General features: G+C 42.9%; 1 protein-coding gene across 6 annotated transcripts in view; it reads right to left on the reverse strand.

The window, feature by feature from the left end:
- The window catches only part of MET (MET proto-oncogene, receptor tyrosine kinase), a 112,333-nt gene extending 110,527 nt beyond the window's left edge, over positions 1 to 1,806 (reverse strand). The window contains exon 1 of one of the 6 annotated variants that reach the window (XM_019743213.2): positions 1,408 to 1,806. The gene's annotated coding sequence lies outside the window, so the exon portion shown is untranslated. Of the gene's footprint in view, positions 1 to 1,303 lie in introns of all 6 variants that reach the window. The other 5 variants (XM_019743211.2, XM_019743215.2, XM_019743216.2 and 2 more) reach the window with 5 other exon arrangements.
- Between the last annotated feature and the right edge of the window lie 11,782 nt (positions 1,807 to 13,588).

Genomic DNA, 13,588 nt, shown 5'->3' on the forward strand with positions numbered 1-13,588 from the left:
AGACACATTTCTGTACTACAGAAATTTCTTATAAGTAATGCAAATTTCACCTGTGTTATTCAGCATTTCAGAAAGAGTGAACACTGAATACACCACAGACATAATTGGAACCAAAGCACCTCACTTTTGTTCCATTACGGAAGGTTACATGTTAAAACAAAGTCTAATAAGCTTAGAGCTAGAAAGTAAAGAAAGCTATGTACCTGTAAATAATCCAAGCACCACTTACACTTTACATAAAAGCACAATTTATGCCCCAGTAGCACAGAGAAACACGATGTACATCATTCTCAGATCATCTTCATGCAGAAAAAAATCATTAGTCAGCTATAATAGTTTAGCTGTAAAGCAGAATAATGTTTTTCTGAATCCATTTGCATGGCAATATACATGTGTCTGGCTGATGGAAACAAGAGAATAAACCTCCATGCAACTCTACAAAATGTGAACAGTCTTCTTAAAATTCAGGAGACGGTCCAGATAGTCTACACTCTCTCCAATGTCCGTTTTTACAATCCTCCTATATTCATCGACCATCGTAACTTGGCAATTAAAGTATGCTGATTATTTTGCCTAAGAGAGTTGACAATATTTCATTCTACCACAGGGCTCCTTTGAACATAAAACTGTGATAAGAAAAAATACATTGGGTAACTATTCATGCATGAGCCACTGGAACCCTCTTCAACTGCCAAATCTGTAAATGGCTCTTTTAAAACATGAAAGGTATGAAATGGGAAACCGTACTCTGGAGTAAATTCTGCATTGGCAATAGTCAGTAAGATTACTTTCATTAGTGCTTTTATTATTGGGTCAGTAACAGTACTGGCCAGACTACCGACCTCTGGTTATAACCTATTTCACCTAATAAGATAGATGCCCTCCCCAGAGCCCCAGCAAAGAGCTAAGGTACAACTGAAAATGATGGATCACAAGTCCTGTGTATTTGCCAGACATGAACAATTCAGACCTTTACAGAAACACCTGTCCCTTGGAAGGACTCCCACGTAATACAGATGAAGCAGAGCTGGGAACAAGGAAACCTCTGGGTTCCAACCTTGCCAGCTGCATCACCGTGGGACAGGGTGACCAGATCCCTCTCTTAAGGGATGAGTCAGACTGCAGTCTTGAAACTGGCCTGGCCATAAACAGTCATATATCACCCCCTCCCCAGCCCTCCTCTCTCCTGAGTCACACAGGTGGCCGGCAGAAGCGACCCCCTAAAACGAATAGCCCCATTACAGTTTCGACCTCCCCCAGACCATATCCCTTGAGTTTCTCGAGCCTCTGAACTCTCGCCTACCTCTCTGGTCTCGTCTTCCGCAACAGCAGTCAGGTCTCTTACGGGAACAAAGAGAGCAGAAGCGCGAGGGGTGGAGTGCGGGATCGGAAGAGGGTGTAGTTTACCTTGCGGGGCCCGGGAACCCGCGGCCGAGAAGTCAATGGCGCAGGGACCACCCGCGCACTCCGTGCCTCCCCGCCGCCTCCTCGCAGCGAGTCAGCTGTCGTCCCGCATCTGGCTCGCGCCCTCCGCTGGGCTCCGCATCTGGTCACAAAGCGCTCGGCGAGAGCCTCGGGTCACCTGCGGCCCGGCCCGCGAGCGGCGCTCGCCGGCGGCGCTCCCTCCGTCTCTTCCCACCCGCGCCTGACCCGTCCGTGACTCAGCCGGGTATGGGCGCGCGCACCGCCCGCGGAGGCCCGGGCACGTCCAGGCGGGAGGCACGGCCCTGCCACCCGACCCAGGCGCTCGGCCTCCCGCCCGCCCCAGCACGTGTCCGTCTGTCTGGCGCTCTGTCCGTTCGCCTCGTCCGCGGGTTCAAAGACCGCTGAGGTGAGGACTGGCACCACCCACAGGGGGAAATCGGCCCCCGCCCTTCCTGCCGCTGCGCCGCGCCTGGCCCCACGGGGGTCGCGTTTCCTTCCACCCCTCCCCCGCCCACGGCAAGGTGAAACTTTCTAGGTGGAGAAGTTTTCTAGCCCTGGCTGCGCGCTCTCTCCTCACCCCCCCAGCTCGGGCAGTTAGAAGTTAGCACAGCGGCAGATAAGCGGGACCGCGTCTCCCCCTCCTGGTGCTCGCGGGGCGAGCGTCACCCGGTGCGCAGAGACCCCCGCGCCCACACTCCGCGCGCAACCGGCGGGAAGAGCGCGCGGCTCTGCCCGTCCCACGTCCCGGTTAACCACCGGGCACTGACCCGGGCAGAGAAAGATTTGGGCACCACGGAAACAAGGAATTCATTGTCAGAGACGGAGGTTGGAGTGGATAGAAGAATTGTCCCAATGATCTCATTAGGCAGCGATTATCCCTACTATAATAACTCGGATTTCTGGAAGGAAGAACAATGCAGGAGTGTAACCCTGAGGAAACCTCGGTTTCTTTAAGGTTTTTTTCTTTTTTTTCCCCCACAGCAGGAAACAGGCTGATTAAATAACTAGGCAAACATCAATGAACAAGCAAAACAGAACAAAAGTTTAATTCTTGAGTGTTGAAATCTTATGATTAAAAAAAGATGAGGGCTTGGTGAGTTGTGTTAGTATCAATTGTTTTAGGATAACTTTTTATATCTCACATGTCTGAATGTAAAAATTGACATTACCCTTCAAAAGAAAATAAATACTCAAAGGTAAAGAGACCTGAGCAGCAGCGTCCTCCTTTCTGACGCCTACAGGCTTGTTGGGATAATGGCATCCGCTAGTTATTTAAGTCATGGGACAATTTACAACTTACTATGCAGGTTCAGGAATTATTTACCTGCAGAATGAAAAATATAAAAATATAGTAAGAACAGCTAGCGTTTTCCTGAGAGCTTACTATGTGCCACTTTACCAGGGACTACACACTCCAGTTTCCATCCTAAAAAGTGATTACCTCATGATTCCTTAATTTTATGGAAAAGGGATGTTCCCGTTACATAACAATAGAGCCCTGCATTGAAACATTTTGCAAACAAGGAAACTGATTGCCTAAGAGTCCTAACAGGGTCACACAGCTGGTTAGTATGAGAAGACAGGTTAGAACCCAGCCCTCAATTCCCAGTCAGGTGTTCTTCATACTGCAAGAGGCCTCAGCCTGGCAGGGCTAAATAAACAATGTAGTCCTACCCAACATTTCCTGATATCACATGGCATAATTTAATAATGATTATGGTTCATATCAAAATGCTGATTTAGTGGCTGGAGGACATTGAGTCTAGTATGAACAAATCAATTATAGATTTGGGGTTCAGTATGAACTTTCAATAAAAGGTGAATCAACTGACGAATTATTTCACACACACACACACACACACACACACGAATAATTAGCCATAGTTGTCCAAAGGAATGATTAGAGTGCTGTTTCTATTTTCTGGTTTCCATAGCAATATGTTAACTGGATTTTAGATTGCATTATGTAGTTGCCTTAACAGGTTTTCTGAGTTTGTCTGCCATGATAAAAATATAAAAGAAAAAAATTACAACTAAAGTGGTAGAAAGACCTAGACAAACCATTGCAAACTGGAAAATAAAATAGATTATAAACTCAAATAACATGTTATATATTTTCAGCACTGATGTTTCCTAGTTTCTAGTTATTGACAAATTTCAATCCAATTTTGAAACGGTATAAAAATCGTCATTTTGACTTTATTAACCATAAATAAGGAGATAACATTTTATAAAAATAACTAAGAAGAGCATAACTAAGAATCTCTCTGTGTGTGAAAAATCGAATAATTAGGTTTAAACAACACCTAGATAGGTTTGATCAAGAAAAGGGGTAAAAGTAATTTCAAATATTTGGAAATGGATAGAAGCAGATCTTTTAAAAAGGCAACAGGAGTTCTACCTTCAGTTTTGGTTTTGTGGCAAACTTCAATTGTTGCTGTTTCACTTTCCATGATACAGTGTGTCCATGACATGGGTGACACACTGTGTGATGAAGTTTTGTTGGCATTTCCCTAAACAAACCAAACCCCTGTGGTTGGCTAAGCCAACACCTGTTCCCAAACCAGATGCTCCCTTGTCTGCCTCCACTTCTGGAGCTGGAAAGCAGAAAGCTGACTTTCCCAGACTCCTTTGTAGCCAAACAAGGCCACGTGATGTCATTCTGGCAGTGAGGTTAAGCTGAAGTCTGTCGGGCACTTCTGTGAAAGAGTGTGGTGTCCTGATGAAAGGGACCTAATACGCTGGTGCCAGCCCTTCTCACTTCTTGCTTTCTTGATTTCATACGTAGCGTCCAGCAGAGAGCTAGCAATTTTGCGACTGAGGAGAGAAGTTGGGTCTGATATTGCTGAGCTACAGCGCCAGTGACAGTAGACACCTGCTTTCAGATTTCTTGCTTTGTGGAAAAATACTTGTTCAAGGCACTGTTAGCTGGGGTTTCTGTCACCTGTGTCCAAAAAATATTTAAAATTGATATACCCCTCAAATGGGAAGCAAGATATCTCCAAGACTGAGTTTAGTGTTGTAGCTAAGAATATGGGTTGTAGAGCCAGACAGCCTGGATTGAAATCCCAGTTGTGAGGTTGCTAGCTGTGTAACTATAGGCCAGTGGCATCAGCCCTCTGTGCCTTATCTGTAAAATGGGAACAATCATAGGATGACTGTGAGGACGAAATGAGGAGCTACGAGGAAAGCACGTGGAAGGAGGCCTGGTAAAATATAAGGGCTTGAAAGGTGTGAGCTATCCTTATCCACATACTTGTGGATAACATACTGTGTTTCCCTGAAAATAAGACTGTCGTGCAGGGTGGCTTGTGGGTTCTCAGCTCCCACTCCCCACACAAGAACGCAGGATATGCTGAGGCCAAAAAGGAACACCACGGAGCCATAGGTAGGGGAGTCATACCACTATAGTCTCACTGGAGTCTGGGTTCACATGACATGCGACCTGCTGTCCACTTTTCTGCCAACCGACCGACTCTGCTCGACTCACCAACTAGTGCAGCTGCTGCAGTTATATCAGCGGCCAATTGGTTAACTGGCTACAGCTGATGGCCAACTAGCCACAGCCGACGGCCATCTACTACCCGAGCCAGCACCCCTCCATGTGAGGCCGAGAGCCTGGAAACTGCTCTCTGGGGCTCTGTCCCCACAAAAACCTAACCAGGAAATAAGCCCTAGCATGATTTTTCAGGATGACATCCCCTGAACATAAGCCCTAATGTGTCTTTTGGAGTAAGAATTAATATAAGACCTGGTCTTATTTTTGGGGAAACACGGTAGTGTCAAACTATCCGCGGGATCCGACCTCTTAACCCTACGATAGACCCAATGGTCGCCATGGTCAGTAGAGAGGAACAGCAGTGTCTTGCCGCATCCTTTCTGCTCTCCCTTTATCACATGGAAATTTGCATCGTAGAAGGTACTCTTTCTTTAAGTTCATTCACATGGTGCTATTTTTGAAACAAAAGTGAAAGCTGTCTTAGAACAGGGGCTTAATGCTGGCAACCTGTGGCAGGCAGGGCCCACAGACACACACAGGCCCACAGAGTGTTTTTTAAAAGCTGGAATCACTGTGGCCAGAACCTGTGTTCTGCAGTTTGCTGTTGTCCTACCATCTTCTCTTGTGATGCATCCAGCATCCCGATGATCTTGATATCACCTTAATCTACAGGACTTGTGAGCATTAAGTTTTGTGACACCTGTCAGAGAGTACTTATTCTTGGATTCTATCTCTGCTCTCCCCAACTCTCTGGCCCCGTTACCCCTATTACTGTGTTTATGGAAAATGTCTCCGCAAAAGGACAAGAAGAGTAATTCAGGTGATGGTTCCTCAAGTCATTTCTGTGGGCATTTTGGAGATGTAGGAATCTTTTTACCTTTTAGAGATACATTAGCTGCATCAGAATATTGAAGATTCTGAAAATACACAGGGAAAAACAGAACAACAACAACAAAAGACACGCTTTTTTTTCCGTCTTAACAGTTTCAGTAGCAATTTTCCTTAAAATTAGTTTAATAGGTAACATACTTTGGGAAACCTCACCTTAAAGAATGGAAATGCCAGCCATAAAGGGTTAGAACAGGGCAATTTCCATATGAACTGCTTTTATGTTGATTTATATTGGTCATTTGCTTGTGGCTGGGTTCTCTAAAAATAAAATATGCAACATTAAGTTATCTAAAAATATGACTAAGCTTATTCGATATCTTGGACAAGTAAAAGACAGCCATGCTCTTGAAGCTACAAGTGTCCCAATTTTACTCAGGAAGCCTAGGAAACTGGATGCAGGAAAATTAAAAATAAATTACCATCTCCAACAGGGTGCAGCGATTTTGTTAGTGATTTGGTTCATTTTCACACCCAGCTTATACCTCTCTTATAAACCACGTGAATGTATAATGTATTTAGCTCCCATTTATTAAATGTCTGCCATGTATCAGTCATGTTTTTGATTTCTACTTGTGTCCTCATAACAAACTCCAGGAAGGTATCATCCTCTAGTTTACATCCAGGGCAAGGAGGCTCAGAGAGATCATGTGGTTCATGCAAGGTCACAACAGCTGGCCTCAGTCTGGCTGTTTCCAGAACTGCTCTTTCTTTGGCAACTGTTTATCAACTGGTCCTCCTGCTCTGGTGAGCCGTGCAGTCATTTTACAGAGACCAGTAGAACTTAAGCCTTCTTCTCATTTTCCCTTCTTCTCTGCAACTTAAGGCATGGAACCTCTGTTTGTTTGCCTTGGGGACTGGTTGTTGCAGTGCAGAATAAACCTTTGTTGCCCATCTGTAAAGCACTGTGCATTTTGGAACAAGGGTCCCAGACAGTCAGAGTGTCCTGGGGGTGGGCTGTAGGTGAGTATGACCACGATGTCCCCCACGTGGAAAGGAACTGGAATGTTCTTTCCCCATTGTCTCTGTTTTCACAACCCCTGAGCTCTTCATTGGGACTTAGGGAATGTGAGAGAGAAAGGGAAGGCCCAGGTAACAAAGCCTGGAGTCTTTAAGAGAGGGTCTTTTGGAGTCTCTGAAATAAAGGCAAGAACTTCCAGAAAGGCTGCCCTCGTAATTCTCCTATCAATACTTCATGAAGCCACGTTCATTTCTTATCCTTTTGTTTTCTGTTCTTGTCTTTTCCTTTTCTGTCTTTTACCTTGTGGTAAATTGTAAAAGCATTTTGGGAAAGAAAATGGGAAAAATCTTTCATTTTTTATACAACATAGTATAGCATTATTTCCCAACTAGTATATCCATTCCATCTGTTCATTTAAACTGTTTGGCACTAATACAAGTGGATTAGCCTATCTGGGAAATAATGCACTAACAAAAATAAACGTGTCCTTCATTGAACAGCATTTCTTTATGATTAACCCTTTAAAAATGAGTGTGTGTGTGTGTGTGTGTGTGTGTGTGTGTGTGTGTGTAATTACTGCAATCCTAAATTTTACCACTAACTTAATCAGTGCTTTGGCACTTAACCCCTGTGGATCAGTTTCTTCAGCTATAAAAACAGTTCCAAAGTCTGATGAAAATGATTATAAAAATTAAGTATCAACTAAAATTTTACTGAAACCAGTCCTTTCAAAGCAAATACATCAAACAATTTGCTAATTGTATTGTATATAAGGAGACATTGTATTAGAAAGAAAGTACTCCCAGGTGTGGTTCATATTACTATTCCCTTATTCAAATAGGATAAAATTCCTTTTTCTGTTCCAATCATTGATTGGTTTAATAACCAACTTAGGGATAGTATACTTGATGAGTCCAAAAGTAAATTAGGCAATTTAGAAATGGCTACAATATTTAACAGTTAAAGAGGTAATATATAGGTCTTAGTGGCATTGAAAAACTGATGGAATGAAAGGTTTGATTAGAATCGTTGTAAGTATTGCACATGGCTAAAGTGTACTGAAGTATAATAACGGTGGTTCCAATGCCTTTGCACTGACCAGATTTCCACCTTTTGTTTAACAACCTCAGAGTCTAAACATAATTACTATTAATGTGGATTCAAAACACACAGAAGAAATGGCAATCACTCTGGATTAACCTTGGTTTGCCAACGAAAAAAATGTTTAAGTGGCACATTAAAAAAATAACGCAGCCAAATTGCGACCAGTCAGGGGTCATACTCAGAGAGTCACTCGTGATGCAAACTGCTTCAGACTTCCAGTTCGCTGGTCTATTATAAACATTCTTGCCTTTACCTATTTTGAAAAACACAATCCAACCAAACTGCCCCCAAGAGGCAATTGCAAACTAACCTCCAGACAGAACTGTCAGAGACAATAAAATCAACTGCAAACTTTCTCACTTATGTTGAACTTTCAAGGAGTGTGTAACCTGAATTAGAAAAGACATCTTTTTCGAGCTTTCCCTGAAGTGTCTGGGCATCTGTTTTGGCCCAAGCTTCCCATGTTAGAACTGTTATCAAGTACTGTCGGCTCTCCCATTGCTACTGTTAACAAATGGATTTGTCACCCAAAGTTAAGAAAAACCAGATGTTTCCTTTGTTGTTCTGTATTCCAATGGCGGGTCAAGAGTGTGTTTAAACAGCACCAGTGAAACTGAGATTTAGAAATAATCTCATTAATCTGATCAATGAGGTCATATGATTTAGGACCATTTCAAGATTTGGACTGAATTTCAATATCTGGCCATCTAAGTTTATCAGATTACCCCCAAATTAATCCGGGTGGGTTTTTTTTGGTAAATATAAACCTATATTTTATGGGAATCATAATTTGTATGGAAGCAGTTATAAATATAGAATAAAATATTTAAACATGTCAGGACTTGTAATCCATCAATTAATTTCTTAACCCAATGTTTATTGAGCCCCTGCCACGTCCCAGGGAAGTTTTAGTGTCTGGGCTACACAGACGAACGAGATGTGACCCTGCCACTGAGGGGCTCATTGTCCAGCACAGAAAGCCCGCACGTAGCTGAGCAGGCAAACACCAGCCACTGTTAGGAGAGTGACATGGCCCCCACTGTGGTGACTGGGAGGAGGTGAGAGAATGTGGAAGACTCTGCAAGGGGGGCCACATGTCATCCACCTCCGAAAGGGTGAGAAGGAGTTTGCCAGGAGAGGAAATGAATTCTTAGTAGAGGGAGCAAGCACACAGGCTTGAAATATTAAGTTGGTGCAAAAGTCATTGCAGTTTAAAAGGTTAAAGATAAGTATAAAAACCGCAATGACTTTTGCACCAATCTACTAATTACATGTTCAGTAGTCCAGAACAGTTGGGGGCATGTGTTTGGGGTAGGGGAGGAAATATGGCTAAAAAAGTAGTTGAGAATCAGAATATGAGGGGTCTTCTATACCACACCAAGACAGAAAATCGGTTTGGGAGGCCATAAGGTGTCACTAAAATATTTTAGGTAAAAAGAATTGGAATTTTACATGTTAGAAAGATCACTCTGGTTTAATGGAAGGTTTGGAGCAGGGTGAGATTGGAGGCAGGGTGGCGAGAGGGAAGGCTGTTTCTTTTATGCAGGACAACAATGAGGGAAGCTTGATGTAAGGCTGCGATGGCTGGGATGCAGGGCAGGGAGGAAAGTTGACAGATGCTGAGTGCGTGACAAGACCACTCCGAGGTAAGAGAAATTGACCCATACTCAGAAAGGTTGCCTTTGGTTTGTTTTATTTATTTTTTGTTGTTTAATGGATGTCTGGGGCACAGTAATGCGTTCATTTTGGACTTGGTGAGCTTGAGATGGTATTTACGTGGTCCTGCACAGTGAGTTATAGTAGTTAAGGTCAAAACACCAACGTGTCAATTGTTCTATTGCCTACTTGGTTATGTTGGCAACTACGGTTTTCACTCTCTTTCTCCATGTCATTCCAGGTTGGCACTGCCCCAAAGGGAAGCTGTGTGAGTTCTGGGAATCAGAAGAGAAGCAGCTGTCATCATGTTCTGGAGGTTACCGTCCAACCCAAGGGTGCTGCTGCGTTCCAGGATGTGCTTTCTCTTTCCTCCTTCCCGATGCTGGCCTTGCCCACTAAAAGTGACCCTAGGCCTCCACTGGATTCTTTGGCAACAACTCACAGAGGTGACAGCCAGGAAGAACCCACAGCCTTCATAGAGCTTGTGCCCCCCTGTCCCCAGCAGCAGTGTGTGCTGGTTTACACACACAGCTCCTGCAAGTTCTGGCTCGTTCATGACTTGTCTCTGTTGCTTCAACAACATTTTTCAGATATTTATCTCCCCAGTTCTTCCAACAATTAAGTATGAATTCCTACCATAAATTCCTTCTCCTGTATTGTTCATGGCGGTTCTGCTTACCTGATTGAAGTTTTTTTCAAAACTACAACCAACGTGTATTTTCAAACAGAACCCCTTAAAAATACTATATTTAAAAACACTTAATACTTTTTATTTCTTGAAATTATTTGATTTTTTTCATTTTTAAAGATTTTTATTAAAAAACAGCTAACGTACAATATTGTATTATTTTCAGGGACACACCATAGTTATTCCTCATTTATAGACCTAAAGAAGTGATCACCGTAAGTCCATCCAGTATCTGACACTGTACCAGCTTTCACAATATTATTGACTATACTCCCTATTCTGTACCCATTATTTGTTTCATGCCTAGAAATTTGAACCTCTTATTCCCCTTCACCTTTCCCCCCTTTTTAAATTGATCAACTACGGTTGGCATTCAATATTATTTTGCATTCAATATTATTTTGCAATATTATTTTACAACATAGTGTTAGACATTTATATAATTTAAGAAGTGATCCCCTGACTAGTCTAGTACCCACTTGGCACTATGCATAGTTATTACCATATTATTGATATTCCCTATGCTTTACTTACATCCCCATGACTATTTTGTAACTACCAATTTGTACTTTGTAATGCCTTCATCTTTTTCAACCTCTCCCAACCCAACCCCCTCCCATCTATCTCCCCAACATATCTAGTACCCATTGACACCATACATAGTTATTACAATATTATTGACTATATTCCTTATGCTATACTGTATGTCTCCATAACTACTTTGTAACAACCAATTTGTACTTATTAATCCCTCCCCCTTTCCTCACCCACACCCCGAAACTCCTTCCCATCTGGCAACCATCAAATGTTTTTTGTATCTATGAGTTTGTTTCTGTTTTGTCTGTTATTTTTTTTTCTTAGATTCCACATATAAGTGAAATCACATTGTATCTGTCTTTCTCTATCTGACATACTTCACTCAGCACAATACCCTCCATGTCCATCCATGTTGCTGCAGATGACAAGAAGCCATTCCCTTCCATGGCTGAGCAATATTCCATTGCATATATGTACCACCTGCTCTTTATCCATTCATCCATTGACGGACACCCAGGCTGCTTCCATATCTTGGCCATTGTAAACAATGCTGCAATGAACATGTGAAGGCACACGTCCCCTTGAAGCAGCATTATGGGTTTCTTCAAATAAATATCCTGAAGTGGGATTACTGGGTCCTTCTTTGTCTCTTGTTATAGCCTTTGTTTTAAAGTCTACTTTGTTTGGTATAAGTATTGGTACAGCAGCTTTTTTGTTTTTTGCTTTTTTCATTTCGATTTTCATGAAATGTCTTTTCCCATACCTTTTCTTTCAGTATGTGTGTGTCTTTCAATCTGAAGTGAGTCTCTCATAGGCAGCATATGTAAGGGTTTTGTTTTCTTATCCACTCAGCCCTTCTGTGTCTTTTGATTGGAGCATTTAATCTATTTACTTTGAAAGTAATTGTTGGGAGATATGTAGCTATTTTGTTATTCATAATTTTTATGTTTTTTTTTCCATGTTAAAGAAGTTCCTCTAACATTTCTTATAATATTGGTTTGGTGGTGATGAACTCTTTTAGCTTTTTCTTGTCTGCAAAGCTCTTTATTTGTTCTTCAATTCTAAATTATAGCTTTGCTGGGTAGAATAGTCTTGATTGTAGGTCCTTGCTTTTCATCACGTTGAATATTTTGTGCCAATTCCTTCTGGCTTGCAAAGTTTCTGTTGAGAAATCAGCTGAAAACCTTATGGGGGCTCCCTTATTAGTTACCAGTTGCCTTTCTCTTGCTGCTTTTAGGATTCTCTCTTGGTCTTTAACTTTGCCATTTTAATTATAATGCGCTGGTATGGGCCTGTTTGGGTTCATCCTGTTTGGGACTCTCTGCACTTCCTGGGCTTGTATGTCTATTTCCTTCGCCAGATGAGGAAGGTTTTCAGTCATTATTTCTTCAAATAGGTTCTCAGTCCCTTGCTTTCTCTCTTCTCCTTCTGGTATCCCTATGATGTGAATGTTGTTATGCTTGATGCTGTCCCAGAAGTTTCTTAAACTATCCTCATTTCTAAAAATTCTTTTTCTTTCTTTCCTTCTTTTTTTTTTTTTTTCTGTTCCACTTGGGTGTTTTCTGCTATTTTGTCTTCCAAATTTCTGATTCAATTCTCTGCTTTATCTCGTCTGCTGGTGATTTCTCCTAGTGCATTCTTCATTTCAGTTATTGTAGTTTTCACTTCTGACTCATTCTTATTTGTGGTTTCGATGTCCCTTTTTATGCTGGCAATCTTTCTGTTGAAGTTCTCACTAAGTTCCTTGAGCATCCTTATAACCATTGTTTTGAACTCTGTCTCTGGTAGGTTGCTTGCCTCCATTTAGGTTAGTTCTTTTTCTGGATTTTTCTCCTGTTATTTCCTTTGGGACACATATCTTTGTTTCCTCATTTTGGTTGCTTCTCTGTCTTTGTTTCTATGTATTATGTCAATCTGCTGTGTCTCCCCGTCTTGGCTGAGTGGCTTTATGTAGTAGGTACCCTGTGGGGCCCAGTGGCACAGTCTTCCTGGTCACCTGAGCTTGGTGCCCCAGGAGTGCCCCTTATGTGGGCTGTATGTGCCCTCCTGTTATAGTTGAGCCTTGTTTGCTATTAGCACATAAGTGGGTGGAATTGTCTCCTAGGCTGACTGGCTATGGGTTTGGGTAAGTCCACAGCTTATGGGATGCTGTGTGGGAGGCTGACCCCACCAAGTGGGATTCACCCCAGTAGGCTCTGGTGCCTGTTGAGACCACCCTTTTTGTGTGCCACTTGTGGGGCTAATTGGGCAGTGCTATGCTGTGGTATGAAGCCAAGGTCCAAGTATGTTGGTTCTGGGGCCTCTTGGGAGGGGATGCGGTGCAGATGCGGTCACCCACTGCCTGTGACTGGCCAGGGGCTACCTGGTAGGAGCTACAAAGTGATCTGTAGTTTTTCGCTGCCTGTGCTAAACCTGACGTGTGTGGAAGAGGTCATGCTGTGAGCTGAGGACAACTGCCACCAGTACGAGGCCTATGGTAACTTTGCAAAAAGGAAGGACACCCAGAGGTCTACTGCCACCTGCCCATTCCCTTAAGGTTCAGCCACTGATAAATCCTCTCTTGGTATGCAAGTTGGATGAGGCAGGGTCACTAGAGGGGGAAGAGCTGCAGTCAGCAGGTTAATGTAGACTCTAGTTGGTGCCAGTGTTGAGCCTGAAGCTACTCAGCAAAAGTCTCAGAGCACACTGAGGTCAGTCACTGTCCACGTGGGGCTCATGAACTCTGATAGTTTTCCAAGAAAGAGTATAATGCAGGAGAGGCTGGCTGCTTGTGGAAAAAGTGCCTCCAGTGTTTCATGATTTGGGTGTGTTAGGGTCCCAGCTGAGTCAT

Source organism: Rhinolophus sinicus, linkage group LG11 (genome assembly GCF_036562045.2).
Source record: "Rhinolophus sinicus isolate RSC01 linkage group LG11, ASM3656204v1, whole genome shotgun sequence".
In the NCBI taxonomy this organism is placed as follows: domain Eukaryota; kingdom Metazoa; phylum Chordata; class Mammalia; order Chiroptera; family Rhinolophidae; genus Rhinolophus; species Rhinolophus sinicus.